This window comes from Rhineura floridana, chromosome 1 (assembly GCF_030035675.1).
Source record: "Rhineura floridana isolate rRhiFlo1 chromosome 1, rRhiFlo1.hap2, whole genome shotgun sequence".
Lineage (NCBI taxonomy): Eukaryota > Metazoa > Chordata > Lepidosauria > Squamata > Rhineuridae > Rhineura > Rhineura floridana.
This window is the reverse complement of record NC_084480.1, coordinates 141,354,657-141,380,664: the sequence shown is the minus strand read 5'-3', so window position 1 is coordinate 141,380,664 and position 26,008 is coordinate 141,354,657. Positions and strand designations below refer to the sequence as shown.

General features: G+C 43.6%; 1 protein-coding gene across 3 annotated transcripts in view; it reads left to right on the top strand.

Annotated features, from left to right (window-relative positions):
- Window positions 1-26,008, top strand: part of SHB (SH2 domain containing adaptor protein B) — a 173,946-nt gene that overhangs the window by 107,738 nt on the left and 40,200 nt on the right. The window lies entirely within an intron of this gene.

Below are 26,008 nucleotides of genomic sequence, written 5' to 3'. Positions count from 1 at the left end.
TGAAGCACTCTTAAGAGGCCTCATGACTGAAGAAACAAGGCAGGAAGTGTAGACAGAATGGAGGGTCCTCGTTACGTCAAGTGAAAGAGGAGGACATGCTAGATTAAATCTCAAGAGCAATCCAGGTTTGCCCAGGAAAGAGGCAATTTGTTCCTATCAGGTACATGGTGCCACATAGCATTTACCAAAAGCAGCTTTAGCTTTTACTATTTTCACTTTGATACAGCTCTCTGTGTGGTGAGGAATATTTTAGCCACCGTTGTGTACAGGCATTATTTATTATTATTATTATTATTATTATTATTATTATTATTATTTATACCCCGCCTGTTGGCCAAAGGCCCTGAAGGCAGCTTACAAAGAAAAATAAACACAAGTATAAAAATACATCATTGAAAACAATACAATCCACAAAAATCTAACTAAACAACAAACATTATTAAGAAAAAAACAAAAAAGGCATATACACCACAGGTGAGGAATCTCAGGGCAGGGACTAATGCAGCCCTCAAGGCCACTCCATGTGGCTCTCAGGAATCTTTTGAGGCCACCCCCATCACTGATCCTGCCTCATGCCCTTTTCAAATGCTTTTGCTTGGTTGGAATGTGTCCTTGAACTGTGCTAATGCCTCTTGCAGGCCTGGATGGAAGATGGAGAGTTGTCTGTTGGTGGGTATAGAAACCTCTGACTTTTGCATGGCTGAAGCGTAGCATATTGTAGAAAAGTAAGAGGTACATCTGTTGCTCGGTCCACTTTTGCCTTTTCCCCCACACACCATGAGACATGCAGCCCCCAGAAGCTTACACATGAGGACGTTAAGTATACAAAAGATTCTTAAAAGGTAACATGTATATTATTGTAGCATATGTTTTTGTTCATAGGACCCTCCCCTGCCCCCCCCCAAACACTCACTCACTCACTCACTCTCTGCCCTTTGAGAAACCTTCTCCATCTCTGGTCCAGTAGCTTCCTCCCTTCTGGGCTATGTATGCCCAGGAACAGAGTTGAGCTCTGCACAAGGGCTTGATTTGCATTGTTGGGAGGAACAGAAAGCTTTGGCCCAAGGCTGGGGTTGATGACATGGTGCCTGGGGACACAGCAGCATCTTTGAGGTCTTCCCCGGGTGCCCATGAACCCTCTGAGCCCCTACTGACTGCCCCTCTAGTCATGGGGTGGTGAGAGTGGTTACCTTTTTCTCCCTTGCATATAGAGAGCTGAAGGCGGAAGTTGGAAGAGTGACACTCTTTTCCACTTCCTCTTTCAGCTCTGTGTGCTTTTCAAGGCCCAGATTAATTCTACTGGATCTGACTTTGACCAGATCTCTTTGGAAAGTGAAGTTGTATGTGGGCGCTTTTCTCTTTTTCTGCCTCTTTCGGGATGGCACCCAGAACCCTTTGTTCAGAAATCTAAATGTGCCTATAGGCCTAAAAAGGTTGGCAGCGCCCTGGCCTAAGGCATCCCAATCTGCCATCATTGAGGAGTATAACAAGGAAGATCAGGAGCAAGAGGAAGCTGTAGGCTGTGCAGGCCTGCCCCTTCTGGTTTGCATCCCTCTGTGGCTGAAGAGAGTTGGAGTTGCTTTAAATAACTCGTTGTTGTTAAATTTCACATCTTTTCTTTGCCTACATACTAAAAACCCGACATCAGAAGCTCCAGTAACCAGTGGGGCAGACATGAACAAGCATCTTCTCAAACCAGCTGTTCTCCTCTTGTTCGGGGCAGAACGAAATCCAGGCAAGGGCTGTGGGTGATGCTCTTGCTGAAAGGCAGTGCTATTCTGTGGATAAATACAGACTTGGAGCCTTCAGGAGATGTTACCCCAGTTCCTTTCACTGAAAATGAATGCTGCGTTTATTCATAACTGTGTAACCGGATGCTGGAATGATTGCTTATTGCTAATTGAATTCCTGGCACAAGTGTTGCTATTGCAATAAAAAAAAAAAGTTCCTTAGCTATCCTCCTGTGCGTGAGTTGTGTTTTGATGTGCTGCTTAAATTAGGTTGCAATCAGTGAGGAGAAACCTGTGTGTTAGAAACTGTTCTTCTACATACCACAGTGTAACTTTTATTCTATGTGAAACTGCAGCTAGGAAGGCGAAGAGCAACTTTATGCTCCCCCCCCCCCCGGTAATAGTTTCTATTGATTTTTTACTTAATTGAAAAGCCTAATTAGCCATTTTGTTACACCCAACATATACTGAATAATAACTAGGTGTATCTAACACTCAGGACCATACTCATAGGGTGGGGGGTCTGGTGTTCTCAGGGATATTCTGGAACCCTTCCCTGAATTTTTAGGTTTTGGTTTTTATTTTTATTTTATTTTTAAAGGAATCTCTAGGTTTTGTGGAGGAGGCAGTATATACCCAGTTACTCAAAAGTAAGCCTCTTCTCCCTTCCTAATGTTTCAGCCAGTGAAGGCAGAGACACTTGGATGATTGACAAGCACTTAGCAGTTTTGCTTTGCTTTTTATCGTTGTGGCCAAAGACATTTTACTGCCTGAAGTGGAGCTCAAATTACGCTTGCACGCAGCATGCACACAGGCACACACAGCCATTAGGGTCAACGCTTTTAAAAGATTTGCTGCCACCATTCAAACACCAATCCTGCCTTCATCCATTCTCTCCCTCTTTTTTCCCCACCTCCCTCATTCCCCTGCCCATGCTATCTGGAGCAGGTTGCTTTACCCTGCTGTATAGCAGAGCACGGTCTGTTTGTTGTTATTAAACAACATTTTACCAATTAGAGAACTTTGAATTCAAACTTATTAGACTAAATGTATTTTAGATTTTTTAATTACACCCATCACAACATTTCAGGCTAGGATGCTTTTGAATCTATTAACCAAATACTGTATATACCTACCTATGGAATCTGCTGTCAAATTTCAGGGCACCATCAAACTTTTAAGCACCTGGAGTGAAAAGGGTGCCTGTAATTTCTTTCTGCTTCCTTAGCACAGGGTGAGGGGCTAGGTAAAATATTTGCTCAAATGATCCTGGTTTTACTCAAGCTAAACCAGCCTTTTGTAAGTGATGAAAGTGCAACAACTTTAATGTCAGTCATTAATGGAGAGCAAACTGGATTAAGGTATGGTTTGCACAACAGATGTGAACTAGTACATAAGATTCTGACTGGAGGGTTTAATATAGGGTAATGCAAAGATTGAGACAGAAAAATATGTCAGTTTAGGAAGAAATGTAGGAGTCTTAATATGTCAACTGGATAAGGTTGATATGTGACAGAAATTCATAACAGTGATCTCAGCTTACAACACATCCAAAGACAGAGATGCTCATCCAAAGTAAAGACTTAATTTTAAAAGAACCACAAGAGTGGCTCCTAAATCCTGAATATCCTGCTACACCGCCCTGCGAGCTTGTTGCTATAGGGTGGTTTAAAACTGCAATTAAATAAATAAATAAATAATATCCTGCCTGAATTTTCTCCTGGGTTACAGGAGTGTATGAGGAGCAGAGGATCTTCGGTGCTAAGGTGTGGCTTGGCACATTGCTGGGCACATGGCATAGTAGAAGCCTCCATCCTCTGCCCTTTGTTGGAAGCATGGCTTGGGGAGAACAGGGTCTCATTCAAAAGCTACTGCTTATAGTTGTTCATTTCAGACACCATACTAAACCATAGTTTGAGCTTCTAAATATACAAGAGGCAAACCATGGTTTACAGCTCATTTGCCTGCTTTCATTTTCCATTCACTCAGCAAACAGGCTCAAGGTGGATGGTTCCCAATTCTACTTTGCTGTCTGATCTCAAACTATGGTTATTAGTTCAAGTGTCACACCATAGGTGGTGGTGGTTGTTATTGTTATGTGCCTTCAAGTCGATCACAACTTATGGCGCCCTATAAATCAGCGACCTCCAAGAGCATCTGTCATGAACCACCCTTGTAAGTTCAGGTCTGTGGCTTCCTTTATGGAATCAATCCATCTCTTGTTTGGCCTTCCTCTTTTTCTACTCCCTGCTGTTTTTCCCAGCATTATTGTCTTTTCTAGTGAATCATGTCTTCTCATGATGTGTCCAAAGTATGATAACTTCAGTTTCATCATTTTAGCTTCTAGTGACAGTTCTGGTTTAATTTGTTCTAACACCCAATTATGTGTCTTTTTCGCAGTCCGTGGTATGCGCAAAGCTCTCCTCCAGCACCACATTTCAAATGAGTTGATTTTTCTCTTATCCGCTTTTTTCACTGTCCAACTTTCACATCCATACATAGAGATTGGGAATACACACCATACTTAGGTTTCCTTTACCATGGTTGGTATGATGACTAAACTGACCCTAAACTGACATGTTTGCCCATCGCAGTAAGACATAAGCCGTGGCTTACCAGGCACAACTTGATCACACCTGCTTTGCTCCTTCTAGTTAATGCTAGGGAGAAACAAACCACAATCCCTGCCTTATGTCCATGCCAGGAATCATGGTGTGTTTTGCTCCAAACAAGCCACAGTAATGGACCAAGGTTTGTTCTTGGTTTATGGTTTACCAGATGTGCAAATATAACCACACTGTTGGGGCAGGCAAGATTGGAAGTTACACATATTTGTTTACTATGAAGAAAAAATGCCCCATATGTAGCCTCATGGGGCTTTTTAGTTGAAGGTGGATTAAATAATACCTTGGATTAGAACAAAACTCTGTTATTTTACTAAAGCAAGCTGGACATTTTCATTACTGTTGTGCAATCTGCACCAGGCATTGGATTTATTGGGTTTTTGTTAAAGCCAATTTCAGATTAAAATGACTTGAGTAAATATTTTGAATAGCTTGTACCCAACTAGTACAGCTGGCAGAATGTATTTCAATAGGCCTCTGGATTCAGTATACCTGGTTTTAATTATGTACATTGAGCAAAACAACAGCTGCAGGAGGAGGTAGCTACTTGTTCTTGAGAGATCAGAAGGCTTTCATGACCTGGACTGTTTGTTTGCATTTGCTTAATAGTAGGATTATTTATTCTCATTAGGCTCCTGGACTGTCACTACTTTTGCGTAAACAGATGAAATGCTTTACTGTTGCCAGCAAACTTTGAAAGTTATTTGGAAAGACAAGCCAGGCAGCTAAATGAATTATTGCATCCCTGTACAATGCCAAGAATTACATACACATACGACTTTTGCTGCTCCTGTGATCATGACGAGTAGACATTTCTATCTACCCAAATGAATGTTGGGCCTGTCTGTCTGTTAAGGAGAGATAGGAAAATGTTTCTGTATGTCAAGACAACTAGCTGCAGGAATTAGCTATAATGTCTACACTGACTTTTTTATTTAGCTATAGAGGAAGTATACCTCTAGAACTGGGGTAGCCAATGTGGTGCTCTCCAGATGGTGTTGGACTACACCTTCCATCATCTCCAACTAGGGTTGCCAGGTTGGAGCCATCCAAAAACCTGAGAAAATGGGGGCGGGCCCTAGTGATGTCATAGGGCGGGCCCTAATGATGTCACGGGGCGGGCCCTAATGACGTCACGGGGCGGGCCCTAGTGACATCACGGGGCGGGCCCTAGTGACGTCATTAAGCATGATACATTGTATCAACCACAGTTGCTTGGAGCATGCCATTCAAAAAAAATTCTCTGGAGATTAAAATAGAAATCTTACCTAAAATAGGGTGTTCCTAGGTCCATCTGAAGTGACAAGGTCATTCTTTCTCACAAGCTTAGGGTGATGCAAAATGGAAATGGACTGCCTTCAAGTTGGTCCCAGATAGGGTCTTCATGGTAAGCAGTATTCAGACAGAGGTGTTTTACTATTGCCTTCCTCTGAGTCTGAGAGGCAGTGACTGGCCCAAGGTCACCCAGTGAGCTTCATGGCTGTGTGAGGATTCGAACCCTGGTCTGCCAGGTCACAGTTCAATGCCTTTAGGGAACATTTAATCTCACTTACTTGCTTCTGGCAAGAAGGGTTTACGTGCCCTCAGGCCAGGCCATTATTGGAAGAAAGGAGCCTAGTGTTGCAGAGATGTTAGATGGGAGCACAGATGGATGCCCCTGAAGGCAGCAACTGTAAACATGCTTATTAAGGAACTAAGCCCCATAGAACTCAATAGGACTTACTTCTGAGTAGATATGGTTGCAGCCATGTTAAGGACAAGGGAGGGCATTCTAGGCAAGCAGTTGGCAACTGCCTGTCAGCATTGTGCTGTTGCTAAGACTTGACTGGGGATCATCCACAAAGTTATCCATAAGGCACTGCAACTTTATGTGTTGGCTGGCTACTGCAGTGGGTGTCCCCTAATATTTATGGCCATACAAGCAGGGTGAATGTAGGCAGCAATTGCCTTTCTACTTTACGAGGCCTTATATAGGACTGACAGGCAGCAGGAGGGAGGGGAGGACCAGAAAAATAAAAAAAATAAAAATAAAGGAAGAGAGCACCTCCTCCTAAGCAATAAGCATGTGCACTGTGCAGAGCACCTGCCTCCATTTCCCCCCGAAGCCGCCCCACCCAGCCTCAACACCAGGGCCTTCTGGGCCAGGCAACCTTGGTGATCTCTGGGCCGCTTCAGCCCCGGCACCTGTCTGCCCTCCCCCCCCTGAGAAAAATCAACTCATTTGAAATGTGGTGTTGGAGGAGAGCTTTGCGGATACCATGGTCTGCAAAACAGACAAATAATTGGGTGTCAGAACAAATTAAACCAGAATGATCACTAGAAGCTAAAATGATGAAACTGAGGTTATCATACTTTGGACACATCATGAGAAGACAGGATTCACTAGAAAAGACAATAATGCTGGGAAAAACAGAAGGGAGTAGAAAAAGAGGAAGACCAAACAAGAGATGGATTGATTTTATAAAGGAAGCCACAGACCTGAACTTACAAGATCTGAACAGGGTGGTTCTTGACAGATGCTCTTGGAAGACGCTGATTCATAGGGTCACCATAAGTCGTAATAGACTTGAAGGCACATAACAACAACAAAGAACAAATTAAATCAGAACTGTCACTAGAAGCTAAAATGATGAAACTGAGGTTATATTTGGGACACATCATGAGAAGACAGGATTCACTAGAAAAGATAATAATGCTGGGAAAAACAGAAGGAAGTAGAAAAAGAGGAAGGCCAAACAAGAGATTGATTGATTCCATAAAGGAAGCCACAGACCTGAACTTACAAGATCTGAACAGGGTGGTTCATGACAGATGCTCTTGGAGGTCACTGATTCGTAGGGTCGCCATAAGTCATAATCGACTTGAAGGCACATAACAACAACAAATAGCTCCCAAATATCTCCCAAACGTGTCCCTTGCTTCTGATTGCATGGGACAAGAGAGTATGTGACCTATAGCTGTTCATTCACACAATATGCCACCATGGTTTAGCATTACATCTGAACATAACTACTCTGTCTTCAACAGCAGCCAAACAAATTACTTCAAATGCCCATAAGCAAATCAGGATGTGCCAACCAGAGGTATACAGCCTCTGAATGTAGATTCCATTTAGCTATCATGTGCTTGATACACATAATCCTTCATAGATGCATCTTTTTTTTTTAAGCCATCCAAATTAGTGGCCATCCAGCCCTGAATTCCTTAACTTGATTGCATGTTGTACAAAAAGACACTTTATTTTCTTTCTACTTCTAACCAGAGATGTAGTCATCCAGGGTTGTGGGGGGGTCATAGACCCCTTACTTTTTTGGGCTATGAGAGAACTAGAAAAGGTCCTCAAATGCAAAGATGTATCACTGAACACTAAAGTCAGGATCATTCAGACCATGGTATTCCCGATCTCTACATATGGATGTGAAAGTTGGACAGTAAAAAAAGTGAGTAAGAGAAAAATCAACTCATTTGAAATGTGGTGTTAAAGGAGAGCTTCGTAGATACCATGGACTGCAAAGAAAACAAATAATTGGGTGTGAGAACAAATTAAACCCGAACTGTCACTAGAAGCTAAAATGATGAAACTGAGGTTATCATACTTTGGACACATCATGAGAAAACAGGATTCAGTAGAAAAGACAATAATGCTGGGGGGGGGGGGGAGAAAGAGGAAGGCCAAACAAGAGATTGATTGATTCCATAAAGGAAGTCACAGACCTGAACTTACAAGATTTGAACAAGGTGGTTCATCATGACAGATGCTATTGGAGGTCACTGATTCATAGGGTTGCCATAAGTTGTAATCAACTTGAAGTCACTTAACAACATGTACTGGAGAATATCCCAGTGGACTGTTTCAGAACCAGGACCACTGAGATTCAGATTTCAAAATCCCCACTTGCCCACAAAGCTTGATGGGTGTGGGCCTCTCACATACAGAGACTCAGGCTGCAATTCAGTACATGTCTATTCAGAAGTAAGTTCCATTGGGACTTACTCCCAGGTAAGTGTGTACTAGATTGCAGCCTCAGCCACTTCAACCTCCCATAGGGTTGTTTTGAGTTTAAAAGGGAGACATGAATGTCACCCTGGGCTCCTTGGAGGAAGGGCAGGATGTAAGTATAATAAATAAATATTAAGTAATACCAACAGCCTGGTCAGTGCATCAGTCTTTCAGATTATGTTGCAAAATATAGGAAAAATATAGGAAAATACTATGTTGGACAAAAAAGGAAAAAGTTACTATTTGAAGAATAGTGATTAAGATATTATGGATGATTATTATTTATGAGAAATCAAAACTACAGCTAATGAGATAGCTATAACTCCACATCTTATGTATTCTGTCATGCTAGAGATCTAATGAATTTGAGGATTATTCCAGTTTTTAGGATCTATATGGGCAGAACAATCCTATTCCCTGTTCCATACTGCTGGAGGGAATTATGATGCTATAGAGATGTCCCTCTGGCAGAGTGTCTGTGTGTTTCTATGTTGCCATGGAGGCCTCTGCTGGGCTTGCTGAAAGCATAGGAGACTGCATGCTACCACTGGCAATGTTTCCATTGGCAGTAGCCATTGCTAAGGCTCCAAAATGGGATGTTGAAGGAGTGGAGCAGAGACAGTGATGGATCCACAGCTGGTCTTCTTCTTGGAGAATCTAAACCTCTGCCTGGCCACGCAAAAAAAGAACCCCCCCTTCCACCTTTATATCCTGGTTGGCAGGGCTGTGGATGCTGAGGGGAATCCACTGCTCTTTCCCTTCCCAGCCCCAGCCAGATTGCTCTGTTAAGCATTACCTGATTTTTTTGTTTGCTGCTGTTAAACAAATTTTTCCTGCTGAGGCTGACAGGCGGAGCCTTGGAGGGCAGGCTGGGCCGGCTCCTTCTTAGCCCTGGAGCCGGTTCCCCTGCTCCAAGAAGGGCGGCCGGCGGCTTCACCCCTCCTACTGTGGGCGCCGCTGGGCGGCAGCGGCCGCGATGGCCCCCCCCAGCCCGAGACTGCTGAGCGAGCCCCATCGTGGCTGCTGCCGCCCAGCGGCGCTCACAGCAGGAGGGGTGAAGCCACCGGCCATCCTTTCAGGAGCAGGAGAACTGGCTCCGGGGCTAAGAAGGAGCCGGGCCGGCGGCCTGCCCTCCACAGCTCCTGCTGAGGCTGACAGGCAGAGCCGTGGAGGGCAGGCCGGGCCGGCTCCTTCTTAGCCCCGGACTCGAGCTGGTTCCCCTCCCCCTGCTCCAAGAAGGACGGCCGGCGGCTTCACCCCTCCTGCTGTGGGCGCCGCTGGGCAGCAGCGGCCGCGATGCCCCCCCCAGCCCGAGACTGCTGAGCGAGCCCCATCGTGGCCGCTGCCGCCCAGCGGCGCCCACAGCAGGAGGGGTGAAGCCGCCGGCCGTCCTTCTTGGAGCAGGGGAACCAGCTCGAGTCCGGGGCTAAGAAGGAGCCGGCCCGGCCTGCCCTCCACGGCTCCGCCTGTCAGCCTCAGCAGGAGCCGTGGAGGGCAGGCCGCCGGCCCGGCTCCTTCTTAGCCCCGGAGCCCCATCGCGGCCGCTGCCGCCCAGTGGCGCCCACAGCAGAAGGGGTGAAGCCACCGGCCGCCCTTTCCAGAGCAGGAGAACCGGCTCCGGGGCTAAGAAGGAGCCGGCCCGGCCTGCCCTCCATGGCTCCTGCTGAGACTGACAGGCCGCGTGGCCCCCGTCTTGGCAGCGGTTGCTAAGAGGCGGCGGCGGCGGCCTGCCTGAGCCTGCCTGACAAAGGGCGGGAATGCCGGGAAGGCGGCCCTCCACAGCCCAACGTATGCGTGCGTCAATCATGCATGCGTGGCTGAGGGGGCCAATGAAAAACCGGAGATCCACCTTTTTAAATAAAGTATTGCCGGAGGCCGGAGACGGCCCCCTTTTGCCGGAGACTCCAGCTGAAAGCCGGAGACCTGGCAACCCTATCTCCAACTGTTGGCCATGCTTGCTGGGCTGATGGGAGTTGGGAGTTCCAACAACAAAACCTGAGAGCATCACACTGGCTATCTAGAGTCCTAGAGAAGCTGCTGCCTTCTCTAGTGAGGTTCACAGAGGCATCTGGTTGGCTAAGGTTGGAAACAGAATACTAAACTAGACAGATGAGATCCAGCAGGGCTCGTTATTTATTTATTTCACACTCTTTGTAGACCACTTTTCACATGTATGCATCCAAAGCAATGTAAAATAAAAATCAGTGATGCAAATTTTAACACAACAACAATAATATATTCACTAATAGACAAAAAACCTTGTGGTTGAAGAACGTACCTATAGCCAACAAATATTTCTATCAAACTTTAAAAAGCAGGTAAATTGGGAGCTATAGTGAATGCACCAGGGCAACAGGAGACCTGAACTCTCTGAGATACTGTACTGCCCTATAAATTTGTCAAAATGCAAAGACAATTTGGGTTGCTCTTTCACAGTCCAATCCACTTCCTATGTAGCTTGGAAGAATTTGGTAACATGCTTGAAAATGAAATGGACTGCCTTCAAGTCGATTCCGACTTATGGTGACCCTATGAATAAGGTTTTCATGGTAAGCGATATTCAGAGATGGTTTACCATTGCCTTCCTCTGCGGCTGAGAAGTAGTGACGGGCCCAAGGTCACCCTGTGTAGGGATTCGAACCCTGGTCTCCCAGGTCATAGTCCTAGGATAGGGAAAACTGACCATGGGGGCGGGGAGGAGGGGATTGGAAGTGGATGGGGAGGGGAGGACAGGTTTGATCATTTGCATGCTTTTTAAGTTAAGTTTGTTCTTCATAAATCCATGTTGGCTCCTAGTAATCACTGCATTGTTTTCAAGGTGCTTACAGATTGACTGTTTTATAATCTGCTCCAGAATTTTTCCAGGGATTGATGTTAGGCTGACTGGTCTGTAGTTCACTGGTTCCTCCTTTTTCCTTTTTTTGAAGATAGGGACAACATTAGCTCTCCTCCAGTCATCTGTCACTTCACCAGTCCTCCATGATTTTGCAAAGATAATAGACAGCGGTTCTGAGAGTTCTTCAGCCAGTTCCTTCAATACTCTAGGACAGTGGTTCCCAACCTGGGGGCCGGGACCCCCAGGGGGGGCGCGAAGTAATCCAGAGGGGGCCGTGAACAGTAAAGAAATGAATTATTTTTAAAAGAGTCTTTACTCCCTCGACACTGTATGCTTCCCACTGGCGCTGCAGATGACACCTCCCCCTTGCTCCAAACAAGAGGGGAGGCCTTTTGCTGAAGTGCCAGAGCATCTTTCAAGCACACTAAGGGCAGGTATCTCCCTATAAAATACATGGCAGATGCCAAAGGAGGCTGAGGGTGGAGCTACCAGGAAGAAGTGGGGATTACTATCACTGATTCCTGTCTCCTTGCACTGCTGCTACTGACAGCGCCCTTACTTAGAATGAGAGGAGAGGGCTTTTTGTGAAGCAAAAAGAAGCAAGGCTGCACAGAAAGGCTGCTTTCCCTCTTCCTTCTTGGCAGCCAGCCTGCCTCCCTGGGGGGAGGGGGTCATGAATTTTTTTCAGCTTATAAAGGGGGTCCCGTGCTCATAAAGGTTGGGAACCACTGCTCTAGGATGCAGTTTATCGGGTCCTGCCGATTTGAACTTGTTCAAAGTGATTAGGTATTCCTTGACCATTTGTCTATCAATCTCAAGCTCCAATCCTGCCTTTTCTACTTTACTTATTTATTTATTACACTTTTATACCGCCCCATAGCCAAAGCTCTCTGGGCGGTTTATAACATAAAAGCAATATACCATCACATTTGGTACAATTGATAGTAAAAGAAAAAGAATATATCACATTTTAAATAAACATAACTGAACAATAAATCACAAGCAATATACATATCTTCAAAAACATATCTCTACTTCATGTTTCCCGGGGTGGTCACAGATCCTTTTTTGGAAGAAGACTGAGCCAAAGTAGGAATTGAGCACTTCTGCCTTTTCTTTGTCATCTGTTATCATTTTGCCATCCTCATTGAGTAGCTGTGCCACCATTTCTTTTCTCTGTCTTTTACTATGGGCATACCTGAAGAAAGCTTTTTTGTTGCTTTCAGCATCCCTCGCTAGCCTCAGCTCATTCTCAGCTTTAGCCTTCCTGACACCATCCCTGCAATTCCGTGATACCTGCCTGTACTCTTCCTTTGTGGCCTGGCCTTCTTTCCACTTCCTGTATGTGTCCCTTTTTGTTTTCAGGTTCTCTCTAAGCTTTTTGTGAAGCCACATTGGCTTCTTCTGTAGTTTCCCCCCTTTTTTCCTTGTTGGAATTGCTTGCCATTGCGCTTTTAGAATTTCATTTTTTAGAAACTCCCAGCAGCCCCAGCCAGCATGGTCAGTGGTTACAGATGATAGGAGTTACAGATGATGGGAGCTGTAGTTCAGCAACATCTGGAGGGCCAAAAGTTTCCTGTCCTTGCTGTACATTTTACTATTAGCCATATCAGCCTCTGTCTGTCCTGCTCGGGTGCTGGCCATTCCTTCATCCTGGACATCACCCTCTTCCCTTCCATGCATGGGCTTACATACTCATCTGCTGTTCCTCTCACTGGACATAGAAGTGAGTTCCTGAGCTGAGAGATGCAAATATTTATTTGAATGTGGGATATCCATTAAGCCCAGACATGGAACCCAGAGGCATTTCTTGGGAGGAGAAGGGAGGAAGCATATGAGCTTAAGGCCTGCTTCCAAACCCTCCGCACAGGATGAGCAAGGAGGTTATAGCCCAAAGGTGGTGTCTAGCAGAAAACCAAGTTTTCTTTGTCTTGGTAGAAGCAAACCAGACTCTGGTGCATTCCCTATGAGTCAGTCAACGCCCTAAGAAATAGTAGGTTAACCTTTTGAAATGGCAATTAGCCACTTCAGGCTGCACAGTTACTTGGGAGCAAGCCCCATTGTACTCTTTGGGCTTTACCTATGACCGGTCTGTTGGTCATTGTAGCCTCTCCCAAACCCAGGTGTGGAGAACCTTTGGTTCTCCAGATGTTGCTGAACTACAGCTCCCATCAGCCCCCCCCCCAAGCATGGCCAATGGCCAGGGATGGTGGGAGGAGTTGTTCAGGCACATCTGGAGGGCTAAAGGCTCCCTACACCTACCCCAACCTATCTAAGCGATAACCATTTTATCCAACTGCATCAACAAGACTTCAGATAGTAAGGTTCCCTTAGATTCCACTCACCGTATTGAACAAAGTCGAAATATTAATGGTAAAATGCAAGATTTCTGTGCTGAAAACATCTATCAATAGGAATTGAGAGGATAAGCTGTTTTTATCCTGTGGATATCTAAGAAAGGGCCCCTATCTCCACCATTTCAAAATGCATACTCTCTTATAGATTTCAGTATAGGAAGATGTAAAAAAAAAAAACACCCAAAAACCTCATGAATTGTGAATTCATCAGAGTGGGCAACAGTTTTTTCAAGGGTTGCTGCTACGCTGTGGGTTGATTGCAATTCTTGTTCTAATGCGTATGAACTGCACAATAAACATGTATATAAACTTCTTTGAAGTTATTAGTTTTGATTGTTTTCCAAATTCAGTGAATGCCTGCACTGCTGCTGCTGCTTCCCGCACAGGTGTGGTGATTATGTGCAATTTAGACATCCCCCCAGTTTGGAGGTGGTATATGAAAAGCTCAGACAGTAGCTCAGTTGTCTGTCTGACACTGAAACAGCAGTCTGAATATTTAATGTGTGATTTTTACAATAGGAAAACACCTCCAGCTGGAGGACAAATTTGTGTGCTGAAAAATATTCTTGGAACTGTGAATAACGAAATATGTGAAATCTCTTGGCCTCAGATATATACTTGTTTGTGAAAGGCATGTGGAAAGCTAGAAGATGTAATTTTGAAACTCTTAGTTCTCACAGCTTTTCATAAATAAAGCAAGGGTAGCCAACCCATGGCATGGATACCAGAAGTGGTGCAGGCGGGGGGGGGATTTTTGCACTCCTGGACAGGACTAGCAGGATCTGTGGGCTTGGCTATAGGGCACAGTCAGGCCTGCATTCTTGTGCATCTCTCTGATTCGGCACCTGTTGCCTCCTCTCCAGCTGGGGCAAAACTAGGGTTGCCATATTCCAGTTCCACAAATCCGGGTAGGTTAATTTGCATATTATGCAAATTATTTGGATATTATTTGCATATTATGCAAATATTTGCATATTAATATTTGGGTTGTCCAGTTGTTTTGTTTTTGTGCCTAGGAATTACCACCAAAAACTGGGGAAAGATGTGAGAAATCTTTTTTTTAAAAGCAATATTTTCAGCCTGAAATGCCTAGACTCTAGTTTCCAACACTATGGAGTATTTATTGATTGAGAGAATTTATATCCTGCCCTTTTGCTGTTAAAAACAGAGCTCAGCACAGCTTACAAATATAATAAAAACAATAAAAATACACAATCAATATAAAAACATAATAAAAACACAAAATAGCAACAAACATAAAGTAAGTCAGGGCAGCAGCACGGTTAACCATAACATATACAATATATTTCAGAGATGTGGTGGGTGGAGAAAAACAAGCCAAAATGTTAGGAAAAGGAGTCTTTCACACCACATGCTCAGTTCTAAATACTGTTGCAGCAAGTTTTACAAGTTCCTCCAGTATTCCACTGGTGCAGGCACTCAGACATTCAAAGTATCTGTATGTTTCTTAGGTTTTATAAAAGCAGAGCTTTGCTTAACTCAAAATTTCTTCTCCCTTTGATAACCACATCTACACAGGTTCCACCTCCATACTCAAAATGAAACTGAGCCTAGAAGTGTACAACAACCCCACACATACCTTGCTAATTCGATTATCAATGCCAGGATGTCCGTCTTATCGACTACTCTCCTGCTCCCCCCCCCCAACACACACACACACCGGGCATCATGAAAGACCCAGTCCTGGGCTCAGAAAGAAAATAAATATCTGGTCCTCTTCAAAGTATTGATAAGCCTCTTGTTTTAATTGAAATAATAATTATAAATTCTTGTTTTTATCACTAATGGGAGTTAATTATCTTGCATATGCTGCTGTTGCTTCTATGGCTGTAACGGAGTGAGGTTAAAGATAAGTGAAATGCAAATAGGGGAAAAAAATACAGAAGGCAGTAACACTTTCCTAAATGTAATACCATACCAACCACAACAAGATTCCTATGGGTAAGGCAAAAAACTAAGCATCTCATAACCAGTCAGGATTCCTAACCAAAAACCAAAAATATGATAAATGAAGAAATATTTATATAAGCATGACTATCAAATATATTTATTATTTACACAAACTGTAAAGATATTTATAGTGCAATCCTAAATTTATTTATTCAGAAGCAAGTGCCAGCGTATTCAGTGGGGCTTACTCAAACAGGGACAGAAATGCAACCTCAAGTGATAAGCAACTTCATTCACACAACCCAAAATTCCGAATCATGCCACTTTACACTGTTTTGCAACTGTTTATACTTGTTTTTATGGTTATTGGATTTTAAATGGCTTTATTTCTTGTTGTGAGCTGCCTTGGTTTCCAACCCTACCTCACAGGGGTGTTGGAAAGACTCCATACACACACACGCACACACTGCAGATGTATAAATACATACAGCCCATATAACAGTTTATTGTCAAACCAGTTGGTCATTGCAGAAAAATCAGTATTAGTTTTTTTAAAAATCAGTATTAGTTTCCTACAGAATAAAAACTGTAATACCTAAGTAAGCCCTGCCTACTTGCTTTAAAATAGGACTGGGGGCGGGGGACAGAAAGAGAACACAAACACAATTCTTTTTTTACATTCACTCCAAAGTCCCACTGATTTTCAGCACATTCATAATCATGTCTACTCAAAAGTAGTTCCTACTGAATTCAATAGGATTTACTCTGGACATATGGGATTAGCAATGCTTTTACCCCCACAAAAGCAAGTATTGGGAAGGTTTTCAAAACACTGCCCAGGATCTGACTCCTACACACAAGAGGGGGAAAAACTGAAATGCATATACTTACCCAATTTATGAGATTTTCAGATAAACAGGGGGGGAAACCACCATTTTGTTTTCTAGACGCTGCCTCAGGTCAATGAAACTGTGAAACACAATCCCTGATTGGCTGCAATCCTGAACGGGCGGGGTTAAAGCTACGAAGTGCTATACAGTAGTTTAAAAAAAGATTTAACGTTTTTATATATATCTCGAGAACCGCACCACCTAGAAACTTAATTTTTTTAAAAAATGAAAGCTGAGAATCCGGGCCACCTAAGGGGCTAGCCGGGCAATATGCTTAGAATCCGGGTAAAACCCGGCTAGCCGGGCAATATGGCAACCCTAGGCAAAACCACACAAGGCATTAGGGAGTGTGGGGCAGGCAATCTGCACATATGCTATAGTGCACACTGAAATGACACTACCTCATGTTTTGCACATAGAATAGTAGAGTTGGAAGAGGCCCATAAGGCTGTCAGATCCACTTGACTTGTGACTTCTATGCTGAATTTTTTTCTATGCCAAAAAAAATTGGCTACCACACGAATAGTTTATGGTCAATTTATGTTGGACTGGGATAGTTCATGTTAAATAATTTTTGTCTCATGAAAGCAACTTTGAAAAACATTAATTTAAGGCATCTTGCTACTCTCCTTTGAAGGGGCTGTAGCTCTGTGGCAGAGCTCGTGCTTGGTATACGAAAGGTCCCAGGTTCAATGCCTTGCATCCTGAGGCAAAGAGTCAAGAGTGGAGCAGGGGTGCTAACCTGATGCCCTCCAGATGTTCCCATCTAAGTCAGCCAGCATAGTCAATTGTCAGGAATGTTGAGAATTGCTGCCCAGCAACATCTGGAGGGCCAAAGGTCAGCTACTCCTAGAGTAGAGAATACTCAGCTTAGACCAGTGGTCTAATTCAGTGTTCTTCAAACTTGGGTCCCCAGATGTTGCAAAATTCCCATCATCCCTGACCATTGGCAAAACTGGCTGAGAATTATGGGAGCTGTAGTCCAGCAACATCTGGGGACCCAAAGATTGAAGAACGCTGGTCTCATTGAGTAGCAGTTTCATATATGTTCATATGAAGAAGTTGGGAAGTATTATTCGGCTTCCAATCATCAGATGGAACTCTAGCACAGACCTTTCGTAACTGCGAGAGAACCTCCATAAATTTTGTGTGTGTGTCTGTGTGTAAGCTGTCTTTGTCTATCCACTAATTCTTTATGGCCTCTTACTCTTTTGCTTCCATATGCTCTTCCTGTAGGGAATGGGAGGATTAAATAACAGTAAACAGTATGTGAGGATTCCTGCCATACTTCCTTGTGGGTCCCAAGCTCCTTCAGAGCTACATGATGACTCAGAGCCACCTGATGAGCCCCTCCGCCCTTTCAAGGTTAAGGTTCTTCTCACCCTGAGACGTACTCTTAGGCTTGTGTATTTGTACTTCTTCCACTAAGCCTGCCACTGGGATATGCTGACCCAGACTCTTTCCCCTTATTCTTGCTTTAGTCAGTGTCTTACTTGTATCTCTTGTTACTTTCCTTGTTTCTTGTCTGTTTGATATCTGGCTCTCTGCTTGCCCCTCCTTCTCCGTTCCACACTCACTCACCCATTTGTGCTCCCTTTCTATCCTCCATTCCAGTGCCCCCCACTCTCACTCCTTTTTGCAGGCTTCCGTCCTACTTCATGCACATGCTGTCTTTCTGTCACACAGGCCTCCATTGATCCTCGTTCTCTCTCCTGCCACCTCTTTCACTCCCGCTTCCTTTCCTGTGTGTTGGTTTCCCACACCTGATGCGTCTCTTGCCCTACCTAGCGGGCTGAGTGGCTTTCCCCACAACATCATGTTCAAGCTGAGCAGCTTACCTTCCAGTCTGACCGCCAGCACCTCAATGCCCTGGAGAGAATGCCTACCTGACCTCTCATCACATAGTATTTTAGCTCTTAACTGTGGTATGTCAGAATAGTGCTTTTCCACAATGCATATTTTTTATATTCCAGAGATTATAATGGCTTGGGACCAGTTTACTTAAGATATCACCTTGCCACATATGTGCCTATTCAACCACTTCTGTCTGCAGAACTTGCACTTCTACAAGTGCCAAATAATGTCCATTCTGTATTTGAGTCAGTCTTTTAGTGTGGCAGTACCTGTGCTTTGGAACTCCCTGCCTATTGACGTTAAGCAGGCATCCTCACTATATTGTTTTAGATACCTGATGAAAACTGTTTTGCTTTAGCCGGCCTACCCATATATATATAATTTAGTTACCTTTTGTTTTTTTAAAAAAAGGTTTTACAGTTCTAATGATTATGTCGTTATGTATAGGTGTTTTTAATTGTTCTGTGGGATTTTAGCTGTTTTATCTACAATTTTATTTGTGTGTCACTAAGAGAACTCTTTAATAAAGCAGTTTATAAATCTTCTAAATAAAAAAATATTGCTTGGAAACCAGACCCTACGTTCACAGGTAGATAAATAAATTTTCTTTCTTTCTTTCTTTCTTTCTTTCTTTCTTTCTTTCTTTCTTTCTTTCTTTCTTTCTTTCTTTCTTTCTTTCTTTCTTTCTTTCTTTCTTTCGCCTTCAGTGGCTTGTGTGTGGTTCTTAGGCAGTCTCATAGTTGGTTGGTTGATTTTTTTACTTCGTTTCAGAAAATGTTGTTGGAATGAATTTTGATTTCTCTTAATAAGGTCAGAAATTATTTCATTTCTGGAATTTTCATTTCTGCCTGTTGAAATACTGTGTACTGAACAGACTACACTAGTGGGCCACAAAAGAATTGCTCATGTGCCACAGTGAATATTTTAATTAAAGTCCTGTGAGCAATAAATACATACAGCAGGCAGACTTTTTTTGCATACATCTCTGCATGATTTACCGCTCTGACCTTGCCTCTGTCTGATCAATCTCCACTGGGGAGAAATATTTCTATCCCTTCTGTGCACTTGGTGTGGTTGGAGCATTTGGTCACTCCCAGTATAGACATAGAAGAACCATTTGTTCCCTCAAGAGGCTTCATGTTGCATCTCTGCATGAGTCACTGATTTGGGCTTGTCCCTTGCAATTAGGAGGCACAGTCAAAACAATGACTTGTGCAGAAAAAGAGGATGAGCTCTTAAGCACTCTAAAATAAACCTTTTTTATGTAAATGTAGAATGTGCCTCCAGTTTTAATCTAGAAAATGTGTGCTTTAAGCTGGAATTCTGCATTGAACAGGGTTGGACTCGATGGCTTTAGGCCCCTTCCAACTCTGTGATTCTGTGCTTTGGCTAACTGAGGTTTTAGAAAAAGAGCTCTGAATACTCCATATCTAATGGACTGCATGCTTCAGTAAAATTTATGCTGTTGTTAATATTGCACTTGGTAAACTTTGTTTTTTCAATGTGTCATTTTCTTACCATCTCTTCTCTCTCTCACACACACACACACGCACGCACACACGCACGGACACATACCCCTAGCAGAGTTTCTTGTTTGACTTCTCACATGTTAAATAAGGCTTCTTTTAATTGCTTGAAGCTTTTAATTACTTGCAGGTTGTTGTAAATGAATTGGGCTCTATTAGTGGTGTTTGGTTGTGTGATTTGTCTATAACACAAATATTCTTTTAAAGGATTATGTGCATGTCTGTCAGAAAGACCAACAACATTAAAAGTTTTTTTTCTGCTGAATAAATAAGTGAAACATAATTAAATTTTATGAACCATTTAAATTGGTTAATTCTTTCCAGCACCTTTCCTTCTCAATTATGATTCTGTGAGCTTTTGCACATTTTAATTTACATGAATTATTTCTATAATTATACCTCTTATGCAGTGCCATTTAAAGCCCTGTTCAGATAATGCATCCTATATGTGTCTGCACCCATGTTTTTTTTAAAATCCATAATGTTACAGCAAACACACACATGCCTATTTTCTGCATGCACAAAAGTACTTCAAGATGATTCTCTTTTTTAATTGTTTACTGCATGTGTGTATTTTAACAAACCCATAAGGCATAACTTAACCATAGTTTGAGCTGCATAGCAGGATATAAAATGATGCTTTTAAGTGGGATTAAATGTGTCCTTCAATATTCTGATTAGCAAACTAGCTAAATGTGGGCTGGATGGGACAACTATCAGGTGGATCCACAGATGGCTTAAGAATTGTACTCAAAGAGTGCTTATCAGTTAAAAGTGGGGGGAGGTAACGAGCAGGGTACCAGTGCTGTTCAACATTTTTATTAATGACTTAGATGAGGAGGTGCAGGCAATGCTTATCAGATTTGCAGATGATACAAAATTGAGAGGGATAGCTAATACCCTGGAGGACAGAAACAAAATTCAAAGTGATGTTGATAGGCTGGAACATTGGGTTGAAAACAATAGAATGAAATTTTAACAAGGATAAATGCAAAGTTCTACACCTAGGAAAAATAAGCCAAATGCACAGTTATAAGATGGGGGATACTTGGCTCAGCAATACGACATACGAGAAGGATCTTGGAATTATTGTTGATCACAAGCTGAAGATGAGCCAACAATGTGATGTGGCTGCAAAAAAGGCAAATGGTATTTTAAGCTGCATTAACAGAAGTAATAGTTTCCAGATCATGTGAAATACTAGTTCCCCTCTATTTGGCACTGGTTAGGCCTCATCTTGAGTACTGTGTCCAGTTCTGGACACCACACTTTAAGAAGGATGCAGGCAAACTGGAACAGGTTCAGTGGAGGGCAACGAGGATGATCAGGAGACTGGAAACAAAGCCCTATGAGGAGAGACTGAAAGAACTGGGCATGCTTAGCCTTGAGAAGAGAAGACTGAGGGGAAATATAGCACTCTTCAAGTACTTAAAAGGTTGTCACATGGAGGAGAGCCAGGAGCTCTTCTCAGTCATTCCAGAATGCAGGACACAGAATAATGGGCTCAAGGTACAGGGAGCCAGATCGACTGAACATCACGAAAAACGTCCTAACTGTTAGAGCGGTACGACAATGGAACCAATGACCTAGGGAGGTGGTGAGCTCTCAAACACTGGAGGCGTTCATGAGGCAGCTGGACAGCCACCTGCAAATGGGAGTGCAGGAGCTATCTTAAATGTTTTGCAAAAGCCTCCCTGAAGTAGCAAGAGGGGAAGAGCTGCTTCAAAGGGTGCTTTTACCCAGGGCTTTAATTCCCACTCCGCTGATGAATGGGGATGAAATTTGCTGCCTTGGCTGCACAATCTTGTTCTCTCCCGCTGAACCACTGATGTCACTAGTGATGTCAGCAGATGGATGGGTGGGTGTGGTTTGGGGAAAATGGCCTCGGGGGATAAACGGGAGCTCCTGAAAGGCCATAATTAACCTGGAGGCTGAAGGTTCCTCACCACTGTTATAAATGTTTCTTTTTTCAAAAGCAGAGTTTAAACATGCCCAGCCCAAAGCCCCTAGATCTGTCTGCAATTTGGCATGCTTTATCCACTCTGGAAGAAACAGTATGCCTACAAATTTCATCATTTTCTGTCAGAACAAAGCATTATAGCCATTTTTAATTTCCCAATAGTGAATGGGGAGAATAAAGCAGATTCAGATGGAGCCCAAGCCAAATCAGGCAGCCTGCTGAGCACTGCAGACTGAGGCAGACTGTTTTCTGAAGTGCCAAATTGAGATCCAAACCAAATCCTTGTGTTCAGCACACACCCCTACCCTATATATGCCCTTTGAGACACGACTTAGGCTGCAATCCAGTACATACTTAATTGGGAATAAGTATCATTGAACCCAGTGGAGCTTATTCTTGAGTAGACTTGTATTGGATTGCAGCCTTAGTCTCTTAGTTTCACTCAGGATGCTCCCACCAGCAGAAAGTGGAAATAGACAATTTTTTACCACTTTCCCCTTCCCCCTGCAGCCCCCAGCATCACCCCCCACACTATTCCAGAGAGTCCCCCAGCCCTCCAGAACAGAATTGATGGGGGCACAGGAGTCTGCAGTGGGAAAAGTCACCTCCTTTTCCTCCACTCAATCAGAAGCCTTCTGTGGATGGAAGGAATCCTTCCGTATGCAAGTTTCTTTGTCTCCATTCCTGCAGTGAGAATGAGTGAGCACCATGTCCCACTGAAGGCAATATTGGAAGTTCTTGTTGCTTTTAATGGGTCTGAGCTGCAGCTTTGGCATGCCAAGTTCTGTAGTGATAACCAAAGAAGAATCGATGGATGTATTGGGGTTGGTCCTTTATTCCTATGAATATTCATGTAAATCCATGGAAGTATTCGTGTAACATAAGGTAATGGGGAATATATACACACTGGGGGATCAGGAAAATGTCAGCCCAGCCTTTAGACCCACCTACTATTTGTATATTGGATTCCATGTCTACATAGGGCCTATGTCGGGTCTTATGTTGGGCTCTGCATACTATACAGCTGTGTAATCCAGCATGCAAATGGCAGGTGGTGGCAGAACCAGTGCAATCCCAATTCCCTGTCACATGTACTTTTCAAACATCTACACTCAGCTTAAAGTTTGAGAGCTACTATGCTAAAATATTGTTCCATTTTCAGTAATTGTTTTTAATAACATTATGCTAAGCTTGCCTACTCTTAACTTATACCTAGTACTCTTGTACATAAACAAACCTTCCTTGGATACCATGCAAATCCATAACACTCTAGCACAATTGGTTCCTTTAAAGCTTTTTCTTGAATCTCTTTCATTTTATGATCTCCTGAAAATTAAGCTGCCAGTTCAGTAAAGAAATTCTGATGTGTGGTTTAATGAGGCTGTCTAGCTTCCTAAAAGAAATACGGATTTTCTTTCTTTCTCTCTCTCTCATATATGTCTACTGTCTATGCCAGGAAATAATATCAATTCTTAGGACTACTGTTCTCTGTTTTATTATTTTACATATGATAAAGCCATTGAAAAGAAGTCTGCAGATACAGGAAAGAGTTTAGCTTCCAAAGACATGCCCAGTCTTGTCTCCAGCTACTGATAACTCTATGCTGAAAATTATTTCTCATAGTACTTACTACTCTAAGATAACACTATGTGTGGTGCTTTTGTTTAAAAAACTAAAACGTTTGCTAAGGTATTGGGGCATTTCTTAACCTTCCTCCATTATTATTGTGTGCTGGGAGGTGGACCCCTTTTTCTCCACCCAGAAGAGCTGCCCCTACCCTTCAGTAATCAGGCTTATTTATCCAAATATTTTTTAAATCCAGCTTTCAGCCCAGATGTGCCCCCAAGATGGCTCAGATTCATTACAAAAAAGCCATTCCAAATATAAAAATAAGATAACAAGCAAAAAGTAGAAATCCCTAAAAAAAAAAAAAAGTCTGACTAAAGCATACTTCCCCAACATGCTGCTCTCCAGGGGGTTTGGACTACAACTCCCGCTGAGGCTATGGCTGCATGACTTCAGGCTCTGGATTGTTTCCAGAGTCCCATCGCTCTCACACAATGCTTGGGGAGGGGGTGCCTCATACGCACCCACCCCCATTTAAGAACCTTGGCCTTGGGGTAGTCAGATGAGAAATGCAAAGATACAGTACCCTCAGAGAAGTTTGCCTCCAATTTTAATTCTGTATTTTAATTTTAATTCTGTACTTTAAAGCCATATCTACTCTACACACATTTTATACCAGTTAAACTAACATGGCTTCTCTCAAAGAATTCCAAGAAGAGAATTCCCTCTTGGAGGTCTCTCACCCCTTCCTTCCCCCAGAACTGAAGCTGCCATCATTCCCTGCGGACAGAGAATGGCTGTTAAACTGGTGCAAATCTGTCGTGTAGATATGCCCTTAGTCTTCACATAAAACTGGGTGGTGTTACTGCTTGTAGCACACACATGAGCTAACCGAAGATCAGCCCAGCTTTGCCTCCTGCAGCTGGCAGCCAGGCAGATTGTGTGCATCTGCCAGTGCCCCAGCAAATCTGCTTGTCCATCTTGGTCAGCTATTCCAGCTTCTGTTCAAAAAAGTGCAAGTGCTAAAGGAAACTGTTGATGGCTCATCTCAGTGTTTGAACTGTGGCTCCAGCTGTTTGGAAAGCCTCTAATGTAGCTGTTGGAGGGACTTAGGGATATCATGGGAAACCTTACTGATCCACGTCCCCCTCTGAGTGCCTGTGAGATGGAGGGGAGCAGAACACACACTGTTTATCTGAACGTCATTTGAGACTGCATGGCGCTCAAGCACTTGTGTTTACAATTGTGTCTACAATTTCTGCAATCAGCTTTGCTTATAGGACACTCTTCGTGCTGCTGAATGGGTGAGAATTCTACTGAATTCAGATTTAGCACCGGATTTTTCAGTGGTCTGCCTATTCTCTACCTTTACAGAGTGATCCTATTTGCTCTGAACTTCAGCAGCTTTCCCCCGACACCAGATTTTTTTCCCCTTGAATATTCCCTCAAATATATTGTTCTTTTATTGATTTTATGCACAGCAGTACATCGCTCTCTTTCTCACTCGCTCTCGGACACCCCCCTCCACTTGAATAATTCAAGCTCCAAGCAGGGAGGAAACAAGTCAAGCCTATAATAGTGGAGAAGGAGGTGGACGTGAAGCTGCTTTTCTTTCAAAATGTCAATAATTTCTTTCAAAATATCAATATTAATATTGATTTGGGGGGGGGTCAAAATCAGACCGGTAATAGCAATGGGTAGTAGACAAAGAACAAACTCAGATTGATACTGTCTGTTAAGTCGACAATGCTTTTGAAGTAGCACAGGCTAACAGATCCCATCCCTAGTTGTGAGGGACTACTAAGAACTGCTTTCCTCCCCATTGTTTCCATTCTGGCCCTGGGTCTCAAACATGGAAGTCCTGTATTAAGTAATGCAGGTCTGGTCTGCCCAACTTGTGGTCCAGTAAACTGGCTAAATGCAACCCACCATTCATATACTGTGACCAGAGAAGTGCTTGATAGCCCTACCTGTTTTGACATTTTCTGTGGGGCGGCAAAAACCCTAGTGGTTCACCTTTGGTGGGCTGTATTTCGCTTGGATGGTATAAACTTATGTAGGCCTTGAATTTCAAACATCTCCCACCAGTTAACTCACACAGTGTTCTACTCCTTATATCCTCTCATAGCATCATCTCCAGATGGCACTGTGAGGAGCTGGGTTCTTGTTAAAAGTTTATTTACTTTTCTGTGCAGAGATAGAGCCTGGTGCAGACATAACACTGCTTCATTTCCTTTCTGTGGTTAGCATCAATATTATTGTGGTTCTAATCAGGGCCGGTCCCAAAGGGCGGCCAGGACGGGCCCTGGCTAAGGGCCTCTGGAGCCACAGAGGCCCCTGAGGGGCCTCTCGATAGGATGGGGGAGGAGTAGCACTCCTTTTCTGCGATCTGCGGCAGAGTAGCTGCTGCGGATTGCAGGGAGGGAGCTTCTTCCGCCCGCCCGTTCACTGGTTCCACCTACCCGTCTCTCCTGTCTTTTGCAGTTGCATGGGCTGTGCGCGCAGGACTACCATTAATCAAGATAGCAGTGGAGGTTGCCCTAGGGGGCTGAAGCCTCTGCCGCCATCTTGGTTGATGGCAGTGATGCATGTGTCTAGCAGCCCATGCAGCCGCAAAAGACAGGAGAAACTGAGCCGGCGAACGGGTGGGCGGAAGAAGCTCCCTCCCTGCGAGAGACAGGTAGACGCATGCGCTGGGGCCCAGAGCAAGCTGATGCCCAAGGGCCCCCGCATGTCTGGCACCGGCCCTGGTTC